The following is a 25,017-nucleotide window of genomic DNA, read 5'->3' as shown; positions in this document are numbered from 1 at the left end:
TTGTAATGCTCTTTCTAAGATTATTTATGTAAATCACTCTCTTAATATTCATACTAAATGACTACCTATTTATTTCAAATTATCTTAATTATTTTACATAAAATTGAATTTTCAAATTAACATTTATTATGAAGGATTTATAGTTGTACTAATAAATATAAATATTTAATTCAATTAATATTTTAAATATTATAAGAGATTTACACAGAAAATTTAAGTATATTTTAAATACATATTCAGGAAATGACAATAAATTCAAATTACACTCAAGTTAAATTACAAAGCTGTATTAATCAAAACAGTAGGTGCTGGCACAAAAATAGATACAAAAACAATGGAGCAAAATAGAAAGCTCAGAGGTAAACCCACAATTATACGGTCAATTAATCTTCAGCAAAGGAAGCAAGAATACACACTGGGTAAAAGGCAACATCTTCAACAAATTGTGTGAGAAAACTGGACAGCTACATGCAAGAGGATAAAACTGGACCACTTTGTTACACCATACACAAAAAAATAAGCTCAAAATGGATTAAGGACCTAAATGTTAGACCTGAAACCACAGAAATTGTGGATAGAGAATAGGCAGTAATTTTTCTGACGTTGGCTGTAGCAACATCTTTCTAGATATGTCTGTTAAGGCAAGAGAAATAAGAGCAAAAATAAACTGTTAGGACTATATCAAAATAAGAAAACTTCTGCACAGCAAAGGAGACAACCCACAAAATAAAATACAGCATATGAATGGGAGAAGATATTTGCAAATGACATATCTGAAAAAGGGCTAGTATCCAAAATATATAAAGAACTTATACAAGTCAATACCAAAAACAAAAAATCCAATAAAAAATGGGCAGAAAGCATGAATAGACATTTCTCCAAAGAAGGCCTACAGATGGCCAACAGACATACGAAAATGTGCTCAACATCACTCATCATCAGGGAAATGCAAATCAAAACCACAATGAGATGTTACCTCACACTTGTCAGAATAGCTAAAATAAAAAAACTCAAGAAACAACAAGTGTTGGTGAGGATGTGGAGAAAAAAGAACCCTCATGCACTTTTGGCAGGAATCCAAACTGGTGCAGCCAACTGTGAAAGGCAATGTGGAGAGTCATCAAAAAATTAAAACTAGAATGACCCCATGATCCAGTAATTGTGTTGCTGGGTATTTACCCGCAGACTATGAAAACACTAATTCAAAGGGATATATGCACCCCTATGTTGTAACATTTATAATAGCCAAACTATGGAAGCAGCCCAAGGGCCCATTGATAGATGAATGGATAAAAAAATATGGTATGTATGTGTATGTATATATCTAAATAGATACATTTAAGTATGTTTTATATATATTTATATATTTAATATATATTTATATATTTACATATATACATACACACTCACATACCCACACAATGGAACATTATTCAGCCATAGAAAAGAATGAAATTTTGTCATCTGCAACAATATGGATGAATCTAGAGAGCATAATGCTAAGCAAAATAAGTCAGAGAAACAGAAATTATTTTACTCTTATGTGGAATTAAAGGAACAAAACGACAAGCAAAGGGTAGAGGAAAGGTCAAACCAAAAAACAGAGTCTTATCTATAGAGAAATAAGTGATGGTTAGCAGAGGGGAGGTGGTGGGGGGGATGAGTGAAATAGGTGAAGGGGATTAAAGTATACTTACCTTGATGAACACTGGGTAATATACAGAACTATTGAATCACTATATGGTCCACCTGGAATGAAAAAAAAAAAGGCAGCCAGAGAAGCCCGTATTTCTCCTCCTCCCCACAATTCAAATTACATTCCTTTTACATTTACTAACAAACAGAGATAGATCAATACATATATATTATTGTTATATGAATGATAATTTACACAATCACCTGATTATTCATTGTACATTTCATTAAATGTGCCAGAAATGAGATAGAAGCATATAGCTATTTAGTCTTCCAAAGCCAAAATTTAAGCATACAGATACTTCATCATGGATGCGCTTTATGTAAGAAAGAAATAATGAAATTCAGTGGATCCCAATCCATAAGCCTAAAGAAAGACAAATTATTCTTAAATAAATACATCTTTGTTTTATATTTAATCAAAATCAACTTTTATTTGAGAGAAAGAGAGTGCACAAGCAGGGGAGGAGCAGAGAGAGAGAATCCCAAGCAGGCTCTGTGCTGTAAGCACAGAGCCCAATGTGGGGCTTGATCTCACAAACCATGAGACCATGACCTGAGCTAAAATCAAGATTTGGACCTTTAACTGACTGAGCCACCCATGTACCCTAAAACCAGCTTTTGGATTAACCAGCCAACCCCTACCCCAACATTTTGGTTAATGAAATTTCTGTACCAGTCTGGAGCTTATTGAGGAATGAATAAATGCAGCATAGTAATTCTTCCTATTGCTATATACATATTAACATACTTAATCACTACAGTAAAGGGGAGATGCAACGAAAATGTTATTTTGCTGCTTTTTTGTCATCTCTTACCTATCCCCAGCCCCATATTTTACAAGAATATTGGTTAGTATGCTTTTCTGAATATGAAATTTGGTTTTTCCCCATGTTCTTATTAGTCCAATATTCCCCAGGGAAGGAAATTACAATTTTTGCATAGTTTCTAATATAATTTATATTGATCAGATACTCTAGTTATTTTTTGCTCATATACTAAGCCTTAGTTGAGAATGTTGCCATGTACTTGGTCAGGTAGATGTGGAGACTTGAATATTATAGGCCCTGTCTGTCATCTTATAAAAAACAGTCAAGTTCATATCACAGTGATAGGACCTTGAGATCTGTGAGGTCAAGACAAAGGCTGAAAATGTACCTGACCTCCGATATGACTTTACTAAAGTTTGTGATGACAGGCAGTAAATTTAATGCAGTGTTTCACTGAGTTGATTTGACAGCCCATAGCAAGCTGTAAAAGTTTGTAGAAACTCCAGTTTCTGTTATCTCAAATATATGATTACAGTGTAGAAATAGATAGAGCCAAGCCATCAAGATATATTATACACATGGGTAGTCTGTGTGCAGAAATACACACATGTATATACCTTAATTGTGTGTGTTTGTATTCATCTTTTTAAAATCCAAATTATTTGGGGAAATTGTTGATCAAACAAAATTTTTGCAGAAAGCTTTTACCCAAGCAACTGGGAAGATGATTAATTAATATTTCTACTTTTTAGCTCATGCATAAAACATAATAATTATTCAGAGACATGTTTTGACCATTTTATTTTGTAAAAACGTTTTTTTAAAAAATCAAAAAAGAATGCCATTTATTTTCTCCTCTCCTTTTTTTTTTTTTTTAAGGATCAGTTCATATAGTTGTTGCATTAAGTAAAAACACAAGGAGCTATTTATTCTCAAGCACAGAAGTATGTCGGAAAGGATGTAGCCCAAAGAGACACACACTGATGGGGAGTTTCAAAGCTGATGGAAGAGTATTTGTGCTGCATCTCCGTGAATTCTGTTCAGTAGTTGACCATTGATGTCATCTTAGGGCCTTGAGAAATTTTCCCAAATCTTTCTATCTTTGTAGACTTATGTTTCATGGACTCCAGACACTTGGACTATTACTACCAGAGAGTACTCAACTCATTTATGCTGTGACATTTATAAATCATGTTGAGGGATAAAAGTCATTACTAAGTAATAAAGTTGAAAAATAATAGAAACATCTTAATAGTCCTCTTATGTCGAGGCACTAACATCTTCCCATTCTTTATCCCAGAGCCCGCATGATATGTGGGAAGAAAACAAAAAGAAAAACCAATAAACAAAATACTTTAAAAAGTGAATAAGTAGAAAGCATAAGCTATAAGATTAAAAGAGAAACTATTTACTCAGCATTGCTTCGTATATCAACAAGCAATTCAACCAAATCTCCCATCCTTGGTTCCTGCTTTCTGCCATCCATCCTTCTTTCCTTTTCCACATCCCTTTCTATATCTCGTTCCTTCTTTAAACATGTGTTACAAGTATAGTACCAGGAATTCAAAGCAGAACCCAGTTCTTTTGGCTTTAATTTTGTTGTTCTTTCACTTGTACCAGAGTGTCCAATTTCATACTGCCCCAAGACACTGACTTCCACTGAGTCAATTCTAAATTACATATGGATTTATATTCTATCAGGATAAATACCATGGTTAGAAATTATACAGTTCTCTTTCTAAATACCTTTGCAGGACTGTTAGACGTTATGTACAAGCATGCCTTCCTCATATGAAAACTTTGTTAAACTTCTCATAAAAATAGTTGCTTCTAGATATCAAGTAACTTGTTGATTTTTTTTTAGTGCATTCTCATGGCCTTATATTGAGAAACAAGTACATTCTCTCTACAATAAAGGTGATCAATATAATACTTGTTATTGTTCCTTCTTGTTAACTTATGAGCACTGCTGTAAATAGAGAGAATACCATATTCCACTTGCCTTAAACTTGGTTAAATGTGTTGGTCCTACAGGTATTTTGTAGTGCAAGTTGGCTATGGCAGATGAGTTTAGGATTTTTTAACATTTGAAATAGAAAACATGGACAAATTATATATAGAACATTATAAGGACTATAAACCAGATCAGAGAAAAGGCCATATATAGAGAATGTTCTGGATGAATTATCAAGAGGATTTCACCGGACACAGGCTTATTTACTTTTCACCTAAAACATGGAGTTAGACATAAAAAAAATGCTTGGCTTTCATGGTGGTTGGCTTGTGCTTCTTTAGAATCTCTAAATGCAAACCAAAAGAAAATAGAAAAAATAGGGACAGTATATATTTTACTTAACTTTGGGAAATTATTATTTTTAGGTCCATTAAGATTTAGAAGTACATTAGCATATATTCTATTTTAAAGGGAAGGCAAAATTCTTGAAAGACAGCTTCTGTTTAAAAAAAATAACTACATTCCATTATTTAACTTAAGGAACAATCAGGGCTATGCAAAAATATTTATATACAAAATTGTATCACAGTTATTTAGAATAGTAAGAAATTGAAAGAACCTAGGAGCTTGATAAGAGAGGATTGGTTTTAAATTAACATTCATATGAGGGCACTAAAATATTTTTGCACAATGTAAAAATAAATAGAAAAAGTTTGCAATATTATGTGTAAAAAAGGAGGTTACTCATACGTATATCAAGAATGGCCCCAATTTCATTTTAAACTCACACAAAGTGAAAAAAAATACTCTGAAAAATATGCATATATTTTCACAATGATTATTTCAAGGTGGTGAGATTACAAGTGCATTTTTTTCCATTTCTGTAGGCTTTCCTGTATATTCTAAACTAAGTAAAATAACTTGCATTATTTTTGTAATAAAAAGGCAAGATAATTTTTAAAGAGTAATATGTAAAAATGCACCCTCAGAACTCCATTTTTTACTGTCACCATACATTTCCATTCATCTAGGTGTTTTAGGAGGCTCTGAATTTTTCCACTTCCATGCTGTAGAAATGTAATATACTGTTACAATCAGATTTCTTTACTAATTTATTCTAATCCTATGTGATGGCTGTTTATTGAGGAAAGTTTTACTGTAACTGATAAAGAGAGAAGTGGATGAGAGAAGGAAAGGGAGAAAAGAGTGGAGGGTATATCAGAAGACAGGAGAAAAGAAAGGTGAACAGTAAAATAATAGCATTTAATATGACTCTAGAAACCACCTAGACTTTTCTGTGCCCACAAGACAACTCTCCTCTAAATGCAACAATTGCATTTGCCACTGAAAAGTAAGTTAAAAAAAATCATACTCTGTTAAGGATTTTCAAAATATTTCTTACCAGTAGGATAGGATTATGAATTAGATTATTTAGGGAATTTTTTCCTTCACTTTTATTTCGTAATTACAACATAAGATAGGGTCCCTAGAAATTAGTGTGACTCCTCGGGTCCTTCCACTACCCAATCAATATGATTTGCCTCTGCTCATATCTACATTTAACAGTTAAAAGGAAGGGAAAATATCTCCCCAGAAACTTCATTCCATTAGGAAGCCATATTCCAGAAACTTTATTCCATTAGGAAGGTTTGCTGTATTGGGGTCTTAACTCTCCTCTGTCAACAGAAACCAGGATTTCTCTCATAATGGATTTTTCTCCTCCTGGCTCATACCAGGCCAAACCAGAATAAGTGAAATGGGAGTTTGTACCTAAAAGAAAATATTACTAGTACCTTAAGGAGAAATCTTCAGTGTGCCAGGAACTGTGCTTGGCGTACCTTTCTAGCTTCCAGGTTCAGAGATCTGATTACCTATTGCTTCTGCTGGTACTCAGGCTGTCAGATCTGACAGCAGTCATTACCAATGACCACTCTCCAAAATGGGCCTGACTACTGATCTCTTCATTTATCAAAAAGGGAAAAAATCAGTAGAGAGCCTACAAGAAATTTAATTATGAAAATAAATAAGAAAATTCTAAAAAGAGGGAATTTGTAACATTAAAAAAGATACTTTTTATAAATCAGAGAAAAAGATAAAGATATATATGTTCTCTCTATATTGAAAGATGTTGCTTTAATCAAATGAAAACAGGTCAATAAGAGATGTGATGTAGGTCAGGAAATAATATAGCATCTGAATTTAATTCCCAGTGTACGATTAAAGTGGAAGACCTACTGTTACATAAAATGAAGTCAACTGATACTGAGGATAGCTTTAGAAAAACAAACAGGGAGGAGAAGAAATAAACAGTAAGACAGAAAGGTAAATGATAGAATGTATACTGGATATGGGTCACTAGATCATGGAGATTTAGCCCATGTTGATTTCAGTCTCTAGAAGAATAAATGAAAAAGGCAGACAAAGAGGAAGCAGTGGCCATTACCAAAATAAAAAAAAGGAAAAAGAAATAAAAAGAAGTATATGTCTCTCATATATAGTTTATACACAAAGACAAAATAGAAAATTAGTGTACAAGAGAAACCTACAAGAGAAATGAAGGCAAGTGTGACCACTATGGTAAAAAGTAAAGAAAATTTAATTTATATGAATGAAGAGGCATCATTTATATATTTGATCACCACAAAAACTAAATAATACAAAAAATGGAGTCATGTGAGGGTAAACAGATAAATAAAAAATGTGATTATAGAAAAGCAAAAATGGAGATATAAATATCATAAAGGGGACAATTTACAGTGTAAAAGAAACATTTGACATGGATACAAATTCAATTAACCTATATGGATCAAAACATTGATAAAATACGGAGAGTCAAGGCTAATTTTTTTTCTGTTTTATTCCTTTTTTTTAAAATATGAAATTTATTGTCAAGTTGGTTTCCATACAACACCCAGTGCTCATCCCAACAGGTGCCCTCCTCAATGCCCATCACCCACCCTTCTCTTCCTCCCACCCCCCAACAACCCTCAGTTTATTCTCAGTTTTTAAAAGTCTCTTATGGTTTGCCTCCTTCCCTCTCTGTAACTTTTTTTTCCCCTTCCTCTCCCCCATGGTCTTCTGTTAAGTTTCTCAGGATCCACATAAGAGTGAAAACATATGGTATCTGTCTTTCTCTGTATGACTTATTTCACTTAGCATAACACTCTCCAGTTCCATCCACGTTGCTACAAAAGGCCGTATTTCATTCTTTCTCATTGTCAAGTAGTATTCCATTGAAGGCTAATTTAAAAGAATCAAACCAGAAACAAAATTGTATCAAAAATGTTTCTGAAATTTCTTTATTCACATGCACATATATACTCACAAATGCATCAAGGTAATCACGACACATGTAGAATAGCAGTCTTCTTCTGTTGTTACCTTTTAAAAATTTTCTTTCCCCTATCATTTTCTTCCCCAACATTTTCCATCCCATTCTTAAGGTAAATAATATTAACACTGTATGTCTTCATCTTTTGCTCTATGCTCACAACAAACTATTCATATAAAGTAATAACTACATGATATTCCATAGCAGAGATGTTCCATAAACTATTCAGCCATGCACCTACTGATGGCTGTTTCTTTTACTTATCTTTTTCCTATATGTACAATCTTGCAATACAAGAACTTAAGACATATATCCCTATGCCCTATTTTAGTTATTCCTGAGATTCTCAGCAATGGGATTGATGAGTAGATTTTTTCAAGTGTTCAGTATACTCATCTAGATTGCTTTGCAAAAAGGCTATTTCAGTTTAAATATCCATGAACCATTTTCCCCACCTGCAATAAGTGTTAATGCTCTTTTGAAATTTTTCCCAGTCTGATGGTTGGAGAGTAATAACACATTTTTATTTTCATTTTCCTAACTACTGCTGAGTTTGAGTTTTTATCTTGTTTTGCCACTTGAATTTGCTCCTTTATGATTTTTATCTTCATATTATTATTCTTGACAATAACTAAATTAGAACTATATTATAGACCTTAACCTTTTGTCTGACCCCTATATTGCAATTTCTTCCCTAAATTGGTGGTAAATCTTTTGAGACTTCATAAACTTTTTTACAAAAAAAAATTCTACTTTTTATGATTAAATATTATCCATGTTTTTTTTTTTTGTAGTTTATTCTTTGTACTTTTTATCTGAGAAAGTTTCTTTAAGTTTGCTTGTCAGTTCTCTTGGAACAATTGTTTTTTATTTTACAGTTAACCATTTAATTCACACTAAATTTTATTTTCTGTATAATATCAGATAAATGGATTGTTTTATTTCTAAAGATAGGATCAGCCATTTGTGCCAGGATGATTTGTACTACCTTTATCATATAATAATAATAATAATAATAATAATAATAATAATAATAATAATGTTATAATATGCTAAACCAAGGGCAATCAAACTTTTTTCTATAAAGGTCCAGATACTAAATACTTTACTTTTGGCATGCCAGATGGCCTCTTTTACAGCTACTTAACTCTGCTGTTGTATCACGAAAGGAGTCATAGACAATATACAAATAAACGAGCATACTGTTTTCTAATAAAACTGTACTTATGGACGCCGGAATTTAAGTTTCACCTAAATTTAATGTGTCATGGCATATCATTCTTATTTTCGTATTTCCAAAGTCATTTAAAAATTTGAAACCTGTATGAAAACAAGTGAAAGACAGTAATTGACTCATGGCCATAGTTTGGAACCTCTGTCTGATACTAATATATTTCCCATTCCTATGACAACATTATATTGACTAGATCACAGTGGCTTTATAGAGTGCTCTGACATCAAATAAAGCTCTTTTTCCATAGCTATTCTTTCTTTCCTACTTCTCTTCATTATATTGGGGAATTTTGATAACATTCTTCCATTGTCAAATAAACTATTAATTTGGGGTGAATTTACTTTTAATAGTTTAATTTATAAAAGAACATGGCATACATTTCCATTTATTTAGCCCTTATTTTTTACCCATTACAAAATTTTGGTTTAATCCCTCTGTGTTCTTAAGTTTTTTTATGGGTGCTTTTCAAATTATAACGGGAATATTTCTTCCATTTGTATATCTATACAAAGCTTATACAGATATAGAAATAATATAGATATGTGTGAGAAGCTTAATTTTTTTATTTTCAAAATTCTTCCCAAATTTATCTATTATACTGTTAAAAATTTAAGAAAACCCAAATATATTATCAGAATAAAGAAATATTTACATATTCCTTTCTGGTGATTTTATCAATTATTTTATTTTCTTGTTTTATTGTATTTATTAGAGTCCCTGAACCAATATGTATTAGGAATACTAGTCTTATTCTTGATTAATTAACTTAGTGTGTCATTCTTTGGGATAATATTTTCTGTGGATTTTTGTCTATGTGTTATATTATTTTTAAACATTTTTATTCTATTCCAACTATATAGAGGTTTTATTAGAAGGATGTTGAGTTTTGCCATGTGCCCTTTTAGAATGTATTTGGATTTTCTCCTTTGTTGTTTTAATGATTTATTTTAACAGTGTTGATATGTTCTCAGAAAGAAAATGTGAAATTTAGAAAGATGGCCTGTGAAGATATTGGAGCAAAGAGAGAACAGAGACTGCTCCTAGCCCAGTAAATGTCCTTTGAATTTGCTGGTGCCCTATTCCTCAAGGAGCTGCAGGTTAGCCAAAGATTTGTGAATAGTCTGCTATGTCCTTTAAGCAGGAAACATACCAGCATCTGCCATCCTTTAAGGTGAGCAGACCAGGAAAAAGAGAGGCATGAACTGAGTGAATAAAGAGGATAATGATGAGCTTCCACTGTTGTACTAGGTAATGTCCTTTGGGAGACCAACAAACATCTCCTATAACTCATGAGTTTTTTTGCTATAACCCCCAGAAGCTAAACCTAAGACCCAGAGAACAAGTAAACAAAATAAGTAAGTAAATAAATAAATAAATAAATAAATAAATAAATAAATAAAACATTAAAACCCAATTTTAAAAAAACTAAACAAAAGTTTCCTAAGTTCAAATAGAAAATCAGTAAAGCATATCCAGAAGATATGACTTCTAGTGAAACAGAATTACTGAAAGAATAGGCCGGACAATAACTTGAACAATAACAAAACAGTGAGAACAATTAAAATTTATAAGACCAAATTTACTGTGAGAGAATATAAGACCTTATTTTCCAAATAAAATATTTAGTAGCTGAATCATAAGGAAGATAATTTTGAAATATAATTAGATATGTGCAAAACAAGTAGAATAAATAAATGGGGGAGAAACATGAAAATCATAAAAATTGTAAATAAAAAGCCAGAGACATTGAGGATAGTCAGGTGACCCTCACATATAAATAGTAGGAAACGGGAAAACAAATTGGAAAAGAAATCTTATTAAAACTAGATGTCAGGTGTAGCACAAGCCATTAGAACTTGTGAAGTTAGGTGAGAATGAAGATGAATGGAAGGATTGTCTTTGAACACGTCCTTAATAAAAAAAAATAAGGGCACAGAAGAATAGCTTTGAAACAGTGCAGAACTCTCTTCTATACAAATTGGACAGAACAAACCCATGTTAAGATGTCATTGGGAAGATCTAAAAAAGCACAAGTCCTCTTTCCGTAGTCATACTAATTAAATTATGTAATTACCAATTCCTTAATTTGAAAAGATATCTGCACCCCTATGTTTATTATAGCATTATTTACAGTAGCCAAGCTATAGAAGCAAACTAAATGTCCATTGATAGGTAAAAGGATAAGGAAAATGTGGTGTATTTGTGTGTATGTATATACACACATACACATATATACAATGGAATACTATACAGCCATAAAAAGCATGATATTGTGGCATTTCAGATGACATAGATGGACAACGTAGATTCTAGGTGAAATAAATTCAGACAGAGAAAGACAAATACTACATAATTGCACTCATAAGTGGAATCCAAGCAACAACAACAAAATGAATAAACAAAAAAGCAAAAATCATATCTATAAATGCAGAGAACAAACTGACGATTGCCAGAAGGGCAGGGGTGGGGAGTTGTACAGTATGGATGAGGGGAAAGGGAGATACAGGCTTCCATTTATGGAATGAATAAGTCATGGGAATAAAAGGCACAGCATAAGGATTACAGTCCATGATACTGTAATAGCAAAGTAATAAGACAGATGGTAGCTGTACTTGTGGGTAGACAGAGCTTAATGTATAAACTTGTCAAATCACTAAGCTGTGCACCTGAAACTAAAGTAACATTGTTACTTTACTATATATAGTTACTTCAACTATACAACTATACATTGTTACTTCAGCTATACTCAACAACACCAAAAAGGTAATTACTAGTTATTTAGGGAGGTAGAATTAGGCATTGATATTATATATCTTTTTTATTAAGTTGTATTATTTTCCTGAATATAAGAATAGAAAATACTACCACAACTACTACCTTTTAAAAATGCATTTATTTAAATTCAAGTTAGTTAACATACAGTATAGTATCGATTTCAGGAGTAGAACCCAGTGATTCATCACTTACATATGACACCCAGTGCTCATCCCAATAAGTGCTCTCCTTAATGTCCATCAACCATTGAACCCATTCCGCTACCCACCACCCATCCAGCAACCCTCAGTTTGTTCTCTGTATTTGAGTCTCTTATGGTTTGCCTCCCTCTGGTTTTATCTTAATTTTCCTTCCCTTCCCCTATCTTCATCTGTTGTGTTTCTTAAATTCCACATATGAGTGAAATCCTATTTGTCTTTCTCTGCCTGACTTATTTTGCTCAGCATAATACACTCTAGTTCCATCCACAAATGCATGGCCAACTAATCTTCAACAAAACCGGGAAGTATCCAATGGAAAAAAGATAGTCTCTTCAGCAAATGGTGCTGGGAAAACAGCTACTACATTTTTTTTTTTTAATTAAAAGCCAGCACAAATTGATACTTTGCTTATCTCAGTTTGAGTCTTAATCCAGCTACAGCCTTCCATGCTTTGTTTAAAATTGTTGACTCAGTATCTTGAGCCTGTGAGCAAATGCTGCTCACTTTCTGTACCCAATGTTAGGTCCCCAAACCCTAGCCTGCCTGAAGAGCTGTGTCCCCATTTGTTTAAAAACAGAAATAAGATGGTGATGATGCTTAAAATTAAAAACTGATAGTAATATTTAAATATACAAAATAAGCAGCACTTGAGAATAAACACAAAACAATATTTATGAAGAAATTCTATATTATTATGAAAAGCATTAAAAAACAAGTCTAGGCATGCCTGAGTGGCTCAGTCAAATGTCTGACTTTGGCTCAAGTCATGATCTCACAGTTCGTGGGTTCAAGCCCCTCATCAGGCTCTGTGCTGGCAGTGTGGAACCTGCTTGGGATTCTCACTCTCTCCTCTCTCTCTGCTCCTCCCCTGCTCATGCCCTCTTTCTCTCTCTGAAAATAAAGAAATAAACCTAAATGAATCAATCAATAAGTAAGTAAATCTATAAAACAGAATTTGTGGGATAAAACCAAAGCTCTATATAGAAGGAAATGCTCTTAAACGTTTGCATTATTAAAGTAAAAGAATAAAATATTTTAAGTAATTACAGGTTTTTTTCCTTTAGTAAGTCAAAAAATAATTGTTAGGATGATTGAAATTATACTTTAAGAAAAAACAAAGAAAATTAGAGTGCAGAACAATAATAAATTTTTCTAAATTTTAGTTTTTCAAACAGTCAACTATCCTTCTATAATTTAATCAATTTAAGTATTTTATGCAACTAGGAAAGAGCACAACAGATAAAGAAACTTTTCATGAAAAAGTAAATACTATGTGTGATATGCTAATTAGTGTGTATTTCTTATTGTTAAATGAAAATGACTGAGAAAGATGAAATTTTAAGGCACTATTCCAATCAGAACCTCTAAGTTCCAATGGTTTTACTGACAAATTATGCTAAATCTCTAATTAGCAGGTGGTACATGTGGTATATGGACTATTTATCACCAAACAAGGTAGATCCTATAGATTATTCATCACCAAACAAGGTGGACCCTAAAACTTAAAGTTTTCACCTACAATGAGCAAATCTCATTTTGGAAGACTTGTAAGAACAAAATACAAACATAAACAACAAAAAATGCTTAATAGAAAGTACAATTGAATGATATACAAATAATGCTCCTGCTGGTCCACATGGTGCTTATGTAGAGAAACCAGTAAAAGAACTCTGTTTCTATAAAGCATTATAACATTAATGTCCCAATAGCATGGTCAGATCATTGATTACTTACTGTAATGAACGTCATGAAAGTGTGTTAAGCATCTTAAGTAAATTCAATTAGTTCTCAAAACAATTCTATGAAGTAAATAATGTGATTATGTCCATCTTACAGAAAAAAAAAGAAACAGAAGCTTCGAGAGTGGATGTAGCTCTTCCTTTACTCAATGTGTAAATGACTCCAGCCTCTACTTCAGGCCTACTCCAGAACCGTACTTGCAAAGCATGTGCCATACTGCCTCCTGGCCAGTATCACAAATATGTTGGTCAAATGTGTCCTCATTCATAATAAAGATGCAAAAGTAGAAACACATGGACAAGAGATTATGTTAAAGATTATCCATTTTGCAAGTCAATGACCAATCCAAATGAATAACAAAATGTTTCAATTACCCAGGTAAAACTCAGGGCTATCAAAAGGGATTATGAAATTACTGTATCTGTTTGGTTGTTTTTCATGTTCTCACAAATTCAATAATATGTGATTATTGGAGCATTAGAGATTTAGGCCTATCTGAAATTCCACACTGAGTCCAAGAAGGAAACAGTCCCATGAAGCAGCGTGGCCTGGAAATAGGGTCAGAATAGAGTGGTCTCTCCTGAGGTTTTCAAGTCATCTGGTGCCATGTAAAATGTTCTATGACCCAAAAGTTTTTCATAATATTATTGGTACTTCCGTGTTGATGATCATTTTACATCTATTATTTCATTTGATCTGAACATAACTAGTGAACTCATTGCTAATCTTACATTCATTTTGATGGATTAGAGAACCAAGAAGCTAACTAGCCTTCCCAAAGCTAAGAAATAGTGTGGGGTAGGTTCATCCACTACTACTGCTAGCTAATCTCTATGTGCCAGCATCCTACCAAGAGCTTTCCATGTCTGATTTCCCCAGCTTTCAGATGGGCTATCTCTCAGAACTCAGATCTCCAGAATCCCATCCTTCACCCAGCCTTTTCTAATATTTTTTTCTTATTCCCCCTTTTCTTTCTCCTTCTTTCCTCCCTTCGTCTCTCCCTTTCGTCCTTCCTTTATTCCCTTGAAAGGAGGAAGTTAACCTACAACTTTTTAAACTGTTCGTATCCCCTCTTTGTTTGGACAGAACTCAGCATGTCCACTCTCATTGGATTTGTAAAAAAATTATAATTTGAACAATAATAACAGCAATAATATATTTAATAATAATAAAATTATGCATCCGATAATAATAATAGTAGCTAATGTTTATTTAGTGCTAACTACGTGTTCACATATTCAGAACATAAGCTCTGTGAGGGCAAGGGGTTTTGTGTATTCAGTTCTAAATCCTTTTTCCTAGGGCAATACTTGCCACACAGTGGACACGATAAGATATTTAGGCAAATGAACATTGGTACTGTGCTGGGAATGTTATGCAGAATATTTTATTTAATTCCTAAAATACCTCTGTGAGGTGTTATAGTCTAGATTCCATGCCTTGCCCAAAGTCACAGTCCTTCTAAGAGACAAGAATGGGATTCAAACTTTGGTCCATCTTAGTGCATAAGCTGAACCACTAAGCAAGTTTGTCATTTGTGTATTTAGAGTTTGGCATTAGCAAGTGGCCTTTATGTTTTAAAATGCTGCACTATATGACTGTCTTTGCTGGTAGACACTCAATTTATCTCTATGTGTTCGTCATAGCCATGTTTACTATCAGGACAGCTGTTTTGAGTTGATGTCAACTACCAGCCTTCTGGTCTGTCTTGCTCAGGTCCCCTTTCAATAGGACAGCAGGGAAAAAAGAAATATAACACTGGACAGACCCACTCTAGCTACCTAGGTCTTTGTTTGTGACCATGTCCTCACATGCCTTTATGATACCCTCTCCGTTTCCACAGATCTGGTATATTTCCTGGTTCTTGCCACCTGGGAGACTTTGACCCACAGCTCTAGGTTTCTACTGGCATCTGACCATTTATTTACCTAAATCTGGCTCTAGCATCTTCCTGGTTCTCCATGTCTTCTCAGACTCAGCACTCCTGCAAACCTGACCTTTGCATTTGGGAACAAGTCATCTCTTCCCTTGTTCTAGCTTTTCTTTTGTCCATGCAACCTGCTGCTTTATGCATTTGCACATGACAGTCACATTTCCTGCTCCCCAAGACATTTACTCCCATCATTAGTATTTCCATTGCTAAAAATCTTCCACAACAGTTCCCCCTTGGGTGGAAGGATATTTGGGAAATGCCAGCTGGTAATTAAGATGCAAACCCAATCTCACAGCAAGGTGAATGGGAATGCTATATATTAAATATGTTTCCACTGGGCTTTCAGTGGCCATGGCCATTTTTCTCTCTATCTCTCTGTCATTTGTGTCATCTTGCCACATTCCCTCAGGGCCAACATCTCTGTCCCTCCCTGTCTGTGCAAGAAGAGTTTGCTCTGCTGGGAGTTGCCCTCCTACATATGAGCCATGCAGATATTCAGTAAAATAGAGGCATGCAGATTGTTGATCAACTTACTGGATATCGGGAAAATTACCTTGGAAATGTTCACTTTTCCTAATGCTTTGTTTGCTTGTTGTACACGACAGGCATTTGCACTGTGAGACCGCATTTACGAAGAGCAGATGGTGGAGCACTGCTCTTGGTCATGAGGGATAGTTTCCTAACAAAAGAGGTTTTATTCTCCCCTGTATTCCTCTTCCACATCGCAGGCATTTTCTTCCTTACTCTTCCCTTTTATTCTTTCTTGGACAGCATCTATGGTCTTGGCCACGGCCTTGTGGCATTTTGCTCATTGATCAGCATTAACTCAAAACTAATAGTAAATCTCTTTTCATTTCCCCCTCTGGGAGGCATTAAGGTTATGGCTTTGGAAAGTAAGTCATACCAGCTGGGTTGTCTCTGCTGTCTGTGCCTCTGGTGGCAGGGTGTCATCATGAGGATGCATTTATGAATCCCAGAATTGTTATCCAGTTTTTGTTTTATTTTTTTTTTACCTTTTTTTTTCAACACAGCCTGTGCCTTGTGGTACCATGGAGCAGATGAGTCACTCTGGATAGCAGTGATTATGGGAAAGGAAGCCTCAGCCACGACCTTTGAGGTTGAACTAGCTGGAATAGACTTTGGTTTTATGAAGCATGTTTTATGCTTAAAATTCCTCATAGAGCTTTAAATATAATGAGTTCAGCAGTGATAGTCTAGGAGCCTTGTAAGCAAATAAAGTAACCTCCCTATGTTTTGTTTTGCTTTTAACTGATGATTTTAGAAAGTATCTTTTTATATCATTACTTTTAAAAGAGAAATGATCTTCTGAGGCACGCTAGTTATCTGTTTTCTGGCAAGTACTAAAGAAGTTATTAATGTTCCCAACACAGCATGGTGATTAAGATTATATCCATGTAAGAATGTGGTCCTCTGACTTCTAAAAAGCCCATGTGAACTACAGCTCCAGCAAAGGGAGCTAGTACTCCTAAAACTTCTCCAAGGAACACCCTTCATCACTTACAGGTCAGCTGGTCCTATTAGTTCTTAAGCTTACTTTTAATTTACTTGCAACACAGGGGCAGCAACAGTGATCATTTGTATGCTATTAACTAATCATACTATAGATTAAAGATGTTTTGGTTATCATCTAACCCGTTGGATGTCTGAGGGGTTAATAAGTGACAATGAAATCTAAATAGTTCTGCCTGTCTCATAAAACTGTGAGCTTCAGCTATCTCTGCCAGTCTGAGCAACCCTTCCTCTGTTTACTTTCTCTTTTCCCCTTCTCCACTGCTTAGTGCTGTTCTCCACATTAATGAACAGAATAGGATTCTTTTAAAGTGGAATCATGATTTTGGTTGTTTTGAGGCTTAAACACTTGAGAATTTGGGTTCAAGTTTTCACTTTCTGTTTATTATGTGTATTGTATGTGCATGACTTAATGTACTATGCTACTTTAACATATCATGTACCAGTGACAACAGTAGCCTGTAACAGAAACTGAGGAACACTTTCTAAATTCCAGGTTCAGTCAGTTCTTGAGTTTAGGCAGTATTTGGGGTAGTTGAGACATCAGAAGGGAGAATACCTTAGTGCCCTAATAGCTGTCCTGGGAGAAAGATGGGGTGGTTCTGATCTTCTGAAATGACATATTAAATGCTTTTAATTTTTATTCAGCTTTTTAATATCTCATAAAATGTTTTAATTACAAGTTTTTCTTTTTAGTGATGTTTTTCTTGGGCAAACAATGAAATTAGTTTGCATCAGACAAGTAAATATCAAGTGACTACCCAGGCAGCCCTAACTTGGCATTGCGTTTTTGTTGCAGATAAAACCCATATGCATAATGAGAGTTAATACTACACAAATCAGTGAGGATTATATATCAAGAATATGTTTGAAGAAAGCACATTTTTAGAATAGGGAAATGGGGGAAAGGAAGGAGAAAAGCCAGAGACCAAGTTGTCAGTAGTTCCTTGATCTACCTGGGAAGACTTCATGGAGGGAGAAAAGAAATGAAAATTTTCATCTCTCTGACTGCGCTTCCCTTCCGTCATTGAATAATAAAGTCAAGGCCTACACAAACATGACTTTTGATAAGATTGGAAACCAGAGGATCTAAGAACCTTTTCATTGCTAAGTTTTGCTGCTGTCAGCAGCCTGTGATGTGAGCTCTAATTCAGCAGTTGGATATCCTGTGGCATTTGTTCCTTGAAGGAATGGCAGCTACCAAACATCTCATAATTAAAATGCAGAGGCTGGGGAAGTTATAAAGCATGCTGGAGTAGGCTGGGACAGGTGAAGAAAGACAAATAGGGAGCTAGAAGAGATTTTATCAGAAGAATTAGAAAAGGGAATATGACAGAATGCCAACTTGGTTTTGCCTGCTCTGTGACAGAGGGTGTCTGAGTTTGCAAAATGAAAAGATCGGGGAAGATATCCCAGAATTTCTCATTTCCAGTCCTACATGTGAATTGAGCTATTCACTCATTTATAATGGTTCCTATAACTGCCTTCCCTCCTCTATTTCCTGTAAAATTGCGCTATGAACACCTGTCGTACCAATTAAATTAAAAAAGGGGCGGAAAAAAGGTAATGAATGCTTCCACCATCCTCCCAGGGTCCCAAGCCAGGAAACTTGAGAATGATTATTAAGCACTTCCTATTCTTCCCTAAATGCTTCCATAACATCCAATTGATAAAGCCAACCAAGACAAGAGATCCCCAAGATCAGTGGGAAACTTTTATGAGAGAGGCAAATAATTAAAGATTACAATTCAAGTTACACACACACACACAAACACACACACACAGCCCTGCTCACTTATTTTCATGTCATATTCCAATTCTCCCCAATTTTTCCATTAATCAATTTAGTTCATAGGAATTGAGTTCTGACAAATTGAAGTTTTCCTGTAGTGACCATAAGAATTTTCTCAATCTCTTTTGTGGAAGTTATCCAACACAGAATATTTTTATTTTATTTTCTACCCACTAACCATGGACTATATGAAATTTCATCCCATTAAATTTCATCTCTGGAAAATGAACATCTTGATGAAAGAAGCTGATTCTGGCAAAATTCATACATACACAGCAGAACCTGATGCGACCGAAAGATTCAGTACATCCCACTCAATATGCCTCCTTGGCAGCAATTACAGGCTATCTGCATTTCACAGCCAAAATGGGCTTTGCTTCGCCAATTGGGGACACGCCATGAAGTAATGGGAAGAGAACTGGGAAGGGAGACAAGTGAACTGGGTTCTAATCCAGCTCTGCTTACTAGAATTTCTGAGTAAGTTACTGAATCTCATTTAGCCTCAGTTTCCTCACCAGTACAATAGAACTAATTATACCTTCCCTATTTCATATATTTAAAGTAATCTATAATGAAGTGTTTCATAAAGTCATATAATTATTACTATTGATATGAGCAAGAAGTCTACAAATTTGCCATGGAATTGAAATCTACATTCAAAAGTATTTTTCTCTATTCAGCAAACTATAAGTCTAATATATCTGGATAGAAACAACTTTCAGAGAGTGCCCTTGATGTGTGACAAAATGGGAAAAAAGGAAACTGAATAGATTAATTTTAAAATACTATGTGCTGACACGGAGATGAGATTTGAAGTCTATTTTCCACCTTTTAGCTAAAAATGCTTTACCTTCCAGACATGGTTTAGGCCAAGACTTTAAAAGTTTCCCAACAGTAATTACTATAGTAAAAATAAGTAGGTGACAAGGAAAACAAGTAGAAGGGGTCCAGATTTTTCTCCTGTTCAGCAGATGAGGAGACGATGGTGCAAGGGTTATTGTTGGAGAACTATAATAATAAAGTATAGCCTAAAATTGACTATTGATCCTTGGGTCTTTAATAAAATTAATAAAAGGGAATTAAACATAAACTACGCAGAAGTAACCCTGCCAAGTACTGGGCTAAATATAAAGGTGTGTAAAATGTGAACTGGATATTTAAGATGAGTACAGCTGAGATAAAGAAGGAAAACCTATGCACTTAAAAAGTTAATGAATAATGGAAAGTGGAAATTTCAGTAGACTTGAAATGGAAGTGGAAGAAATCTTAACTCTGGTACAAATTTTGATACACACTTGTATCAAACATCTTGCCTAAGCTCTGTGAATTTGGGTTCGTCTATACACCTCTTCCTATTATCATCTCATTAATTCTGTGAGTCTGAGATTCTAAATGGTCAATTCTATGATATGACAATGACAATGATATTGCTATTGTCTTTTGGAAGAAATGGTGGTGAAGTTAGAAAAGACTTCCCAGAACAACATCTAAACTGCTTCTTTAAAAACTAAATAAATAAACTGCTACTTAAATAATAAGTAAAATTAATGTAAGCAGAGAGGAGTTGGATGAAAATTCCTGAGAAACAGAATGTCATAAGAAAATGACAGTCTTTTAAATACAGCCTAGAAACAGCCTATTGACCAAAGCAGACATTTAATGAAAAAAATAATAATAATGAGGAAATTCAGAAGTTAAATTGGGACCAGAAATTAGAGGGTTGTTTTTGTGGCCAGCTCAGGAGTTTGGGCTTTCTCTTGTTCACAATGGGAAGGCTCTAACGTTTACTAATAATGTCTGCCTGATGCTTCACACAACTTCTAACCAGCAGGCATATGCTAATTGCTTCCAAATGCTTGTCTTCAATGTAGACTTCCCCCTCAAGTGAAAATCCCAGATTCTTTGGTTGCAATTGCTTTCTGATTATTAACTCACCTTGATCTCAACAGATCCTAGATTTAAATGTTTTTAAGCACAATGTGGGAGCTTAATTGTGGACTGAAATTAGTTTGCCATGAAGTCCATGACATTTGTGTTTGGTCCTAAAGGACAAGAACATAAATTAATGGATGGAAATAGAGAAAAGAGATGTCTTCGTGGAGGGAACAGCAAGAACAAAGAATGGAAATGACAATTCACAGGATTTTAGGTGAATTAGGAGCTGCTATGTTGTACACGGATGTCCTGAGAATGTCAGCATGACTGCCGTACTCAAAGATAACCTGATAGGGAGATACAGATGAAAGACTAGTTACAAAGACACTGCCACAGTAGAATACAGAGGCAAGCATGGTATAATTTAAGGGAATTAAAGGAAATGAATTTCAAAAGTAATAGAATAATCAGCTATCTCTAGTTACTGATGGAATATAAGCCAAAAGGACTTTATAATCATAGTCATATATAGTCACAGTCTTTATAAAGATAGAATTTGTTCAGTTTATGCTAATTATGATGTTCTTTTCATGGTAAGACCTTGTAAAAGATTAGATATTGGAGATATTCTACTTCAACTATAGATGGAAGAAAGAAATGAAAGAAAGAAATACAGTGACTTATTTTTAAAAACTCTATAACATTGAACCACACTCTGAAAATTAATTTTATGTTCTCATCCATCTTGCCCATACCTCCTGTCTCTAGTCATTTTGTGGCTTTTGCTTTCTTCCCTAGACAGGTAATTATAACACCTGAGTGCAAAGCTGTAGTTTTTTACCGTGGCCACCATGTCCCCATTCTTATCTTCATCAAGTTTCTTTGCCTTTACCATTTGTTTGTGTCAGGCCATATCAAGAAATCTGTGAAAATCAATAGTTAATAAGTTACAGTAATATTTTCAATTTCCTGTCACCTACTTTAATGTACATGTATTCTCCGTAACTCCTCATCACTCACTAAATCCATCTTGTGATCAGTTAGATGTAACTTAATGTCAAGTTAATCCTTTCCTGAGTGACCTCAAATTTCACTGCATCCAAGCCAAGTCTGTGGGGCTTAGTCATTGTTTGGCACTTGAGAAGGTGAAAGATAATGAAAAAGGCAAAAGCCACTTATTGCTAGTAGTGACGCTCCTATGTAGGGCATGTGGTTGTAATGTTTTGACAAAAGTGAATAATAACTTAGGCTTTTAATTCTTAGTTTACTTGTTCATTTCACTAGAGTTGGCAAGTGTCGATATTCACCGAGGTGTGAATTGCCAGGTTCAGTGTTTCACTAATATGTAGAAAGCAAGTGAACCCACGATTTCTGGCATTGGACATCTCAGTGGCATGAACTTTTTGAGATAATTTTCAAATGTATCCTAGAATTTCACAAAGAACCTTCTTCACTTGATGTTTCACAGAATAACTCTGTGTGCAAGGTATTAAGAGAGCTGTTTGTATTTTTCCAACATACTCATTGCATTTGTCCTAGTTTTTTTTTTCTTAAGTTTCAATAACTTTTCTTTATCCAATTGTAAATGTAGAATATACTCACTATATAATGCTTGAATAAAGCAATAAAAATGATCACTTTTGCTTTTGTTACCATACTATATGACTATACTACATATATATATAGAATACTATAAAACAATTTTATTCTTATTTTCAACTAAATATATTGTGGCCATTTTCCATGTGTTATTAAAAATAAGAATATTAAAAGTATGTTTTCTTATAACGAAAATATTTCTGGCTCTTGCAAGATGGCATGCAAAAATAACTTGAAAATTCTCTCTATAAACATCTAAAATGCTTATTAATTACAGTAACAAAACCAAAAATTAACATGCATTGCTAGGATGCTATGGGAGGGAAAAATACCTCAACAACAAGAAATGTTCAGATGCCAAAATCAAAGCCAGTAAGAGCTAGAGATAAATAGTTTTAGTGACCTGAGATGCGGTTGGGACATTTAAAGACTTGATACAGTGACATAAGTCAAAGCTTTAGATCCAGCAGAGTCATTTAGAACTGAGGCCTCTAAAGAATGCATGAGGAAGAAAAATGTGTTCATTTCTGTAGAGGACCACAAGAAAGCTTGTTGCTGCCTAGTTTTATCTGTCCCTTAAAATGTCAAGACTTTGAACCTTTGTCCTAAAACAGGAAATAATATAAATCAAGTCTTAGCGGGGGATAATCTAGCGTCCCTGACATAAGAAAATGAAAACACATGCAGAGACAGATTCAAAACCCAGGAAATCCTGAATCCTCATTGAAGATGAGCTTAAGTTTAAAAATTTCTTGACAGACAGCAACATACCTATCATAAATAAGAGTCTGCACACAGCAGTAGATAATAATGTTATCTGTAACATTGCCTACTCCTTGTAACTTTGTTTCTTTATTTTGCATTATTTCAACATCAAGACCCTCCGGCACAATACTGAACAGAAGTGTTAGTAAGAAGCCTTACTAATTGTTTTATTTTATTTTTTATTTTAGGGGAAAAATTGTTCAATATTTCACCATTAAGTATGAATTCAGTTGTAGTTAGTTGTAGGTTTGTTTGTTTTTTCCAAATTCCATGGCTCAGACTGAGAAAATTCTCTTCTATACCCCTATACCTAGGTTGTTGAATACTTTCATCCTGAGTGGGTACTGAATTTTTTTTTAAATATAAAATAATATCCTTTAAATACATGTAGCATCTACAGTAAACATCCTCTACTGTTCCTGACAGTGCTGGTTTTTATTTTTAATTCAGAATTACTTCAATTTCCTAGCTCATTGTTTTGTTAAACTTCTTGTTGTATATTTGTTTTAAGTGTTACTCACTTAAGCCGTTATTTTTATTTCTTCCTTTGTATTTTAGGCTTACTTTGTCCTTTTTCTAGCATTTAGAAGTGAAATCTTAAGTCATTGGCTTTATACCTGTCTTCCTTTCCATAAATATTTAAGGCTATATATTTTTCTCCAAGTACTGCTTTGGCTGCATCTCACAAATTTCCACATATTTCATTTTATTTGAAATATGTTCCAGTTTCCTTGTGATTTCTTTTCTGACACATTTTTTTTCAAACTTCATTGATCAGTTTTTTAAATACTGTAGTTGGTTTCTTACACAGCATATTATACATGATTTCTTCATTAATTCTATTGTGCTCAGAGGATATTCTCTGTATGATATCAGTTTTTTTGTTTTGTTTTGTTTTGTTTTTTTTTGAGACACAATTACCTAAAAGAGCAGATAATGTTTTTCAGCTATTTTGTGTCTTTATTGACACGTATCAAGGTCTAATTGTTCTAACAATTGCTGAGACAGCAATGTTAAAATTTCTTATTTTGAAAAATTTTCTACCATTGGAATTGTAAATTTCTACTTTCTGTCAATGTTTGCTTCACATATGTTGAAATTCTGCTAACCATTTCTTCCAGATTGTCCAGTTTGTTGACATATAATTGTTCATAGAAGTCTCTTATGATCTTTTCTCTTTTTGTTGTGTCAGTTGTAACCTCTCCTCTTTCATTTCTGGTTGCATTTATTTGAGCCTTCTTTTTTATTTGGTGAGTCTAGCTAAAAGTTTGTCTGTTTTGAGCTGATCTTTTCCTAAGATCAGCTCTTAATTTCATTGAACTTTTCTATTGCCTTTTCAGTCTTTATTTCATCTCTGGTCTTTATTATTTCCTTCCTCTTAACTTTGGGCTTCATTTGTTCTTTTTCTAATTCTTTTAGATGTACAAGTAAAATTGTTTATTTGAGATTTTTCTTGTTTCTTGAGGCAGTCCTTATTGCTATGAACTTCCCACTTCGAATAATTTTGCAGCATCCCATAGATTTGGGATGTGTAGTATTTCTGTTTTTATTTGTCTCCAGGTATTTTTTTAATTTCTCCTTTGATTTCTTTTATGACCCAATAGTTCTTCAGTAACATGTTGTTTAATCTCCATGTATTTATAGTCTTTCCTGTCTTTTTGTAATCGATTTCTAATTTTATACCTTAGTGGACAAAAAAGATACTTGGTATGATTTCAGTGTTTTTGAATTTATTGAGACTTGTTCTGTACCCTAACATGTGATCTATCCTGGATAATATTACATATGCATTTGAAAAGAATGTATATTCTGCTGCTTTGGATG

At 34.0% G+C, this 25,017-nt stretch overlaps 1 long non-coding RNA gene across 1 annotated transcript in view; it reads left to right on the top strand.

Moving 5' to 3' along the window:
• Positions 1–25,017, top strand: part of LOC147575598 (uncharacterized) — a 467,807-nt gene that overhangs the window by 223,182 nt on the left and 219,608 nt on the right. The window lies entirely within an intron of this gene.

The sequence above is a fragment of the Puma concolor genome, chromosome D3, assembly GCF_028749965.1.
Source record: "Puma concolor isolate L17-30 chromosome D3, mPumCon1.1.hap2, whole genome shotgun sequence".
NCBI classification, from domain to species: domain Eukaryota; kingdom Metazoa; phylum Chordata; class Mammalia; order Carnivora; family Felidae; genus Puma; species Puma concolor.
The sequence above is the reverse complement of the archived record's forward strand: the minus strand, read 5'-3'. Positions and strand labels throughout refer to the sequence as shown.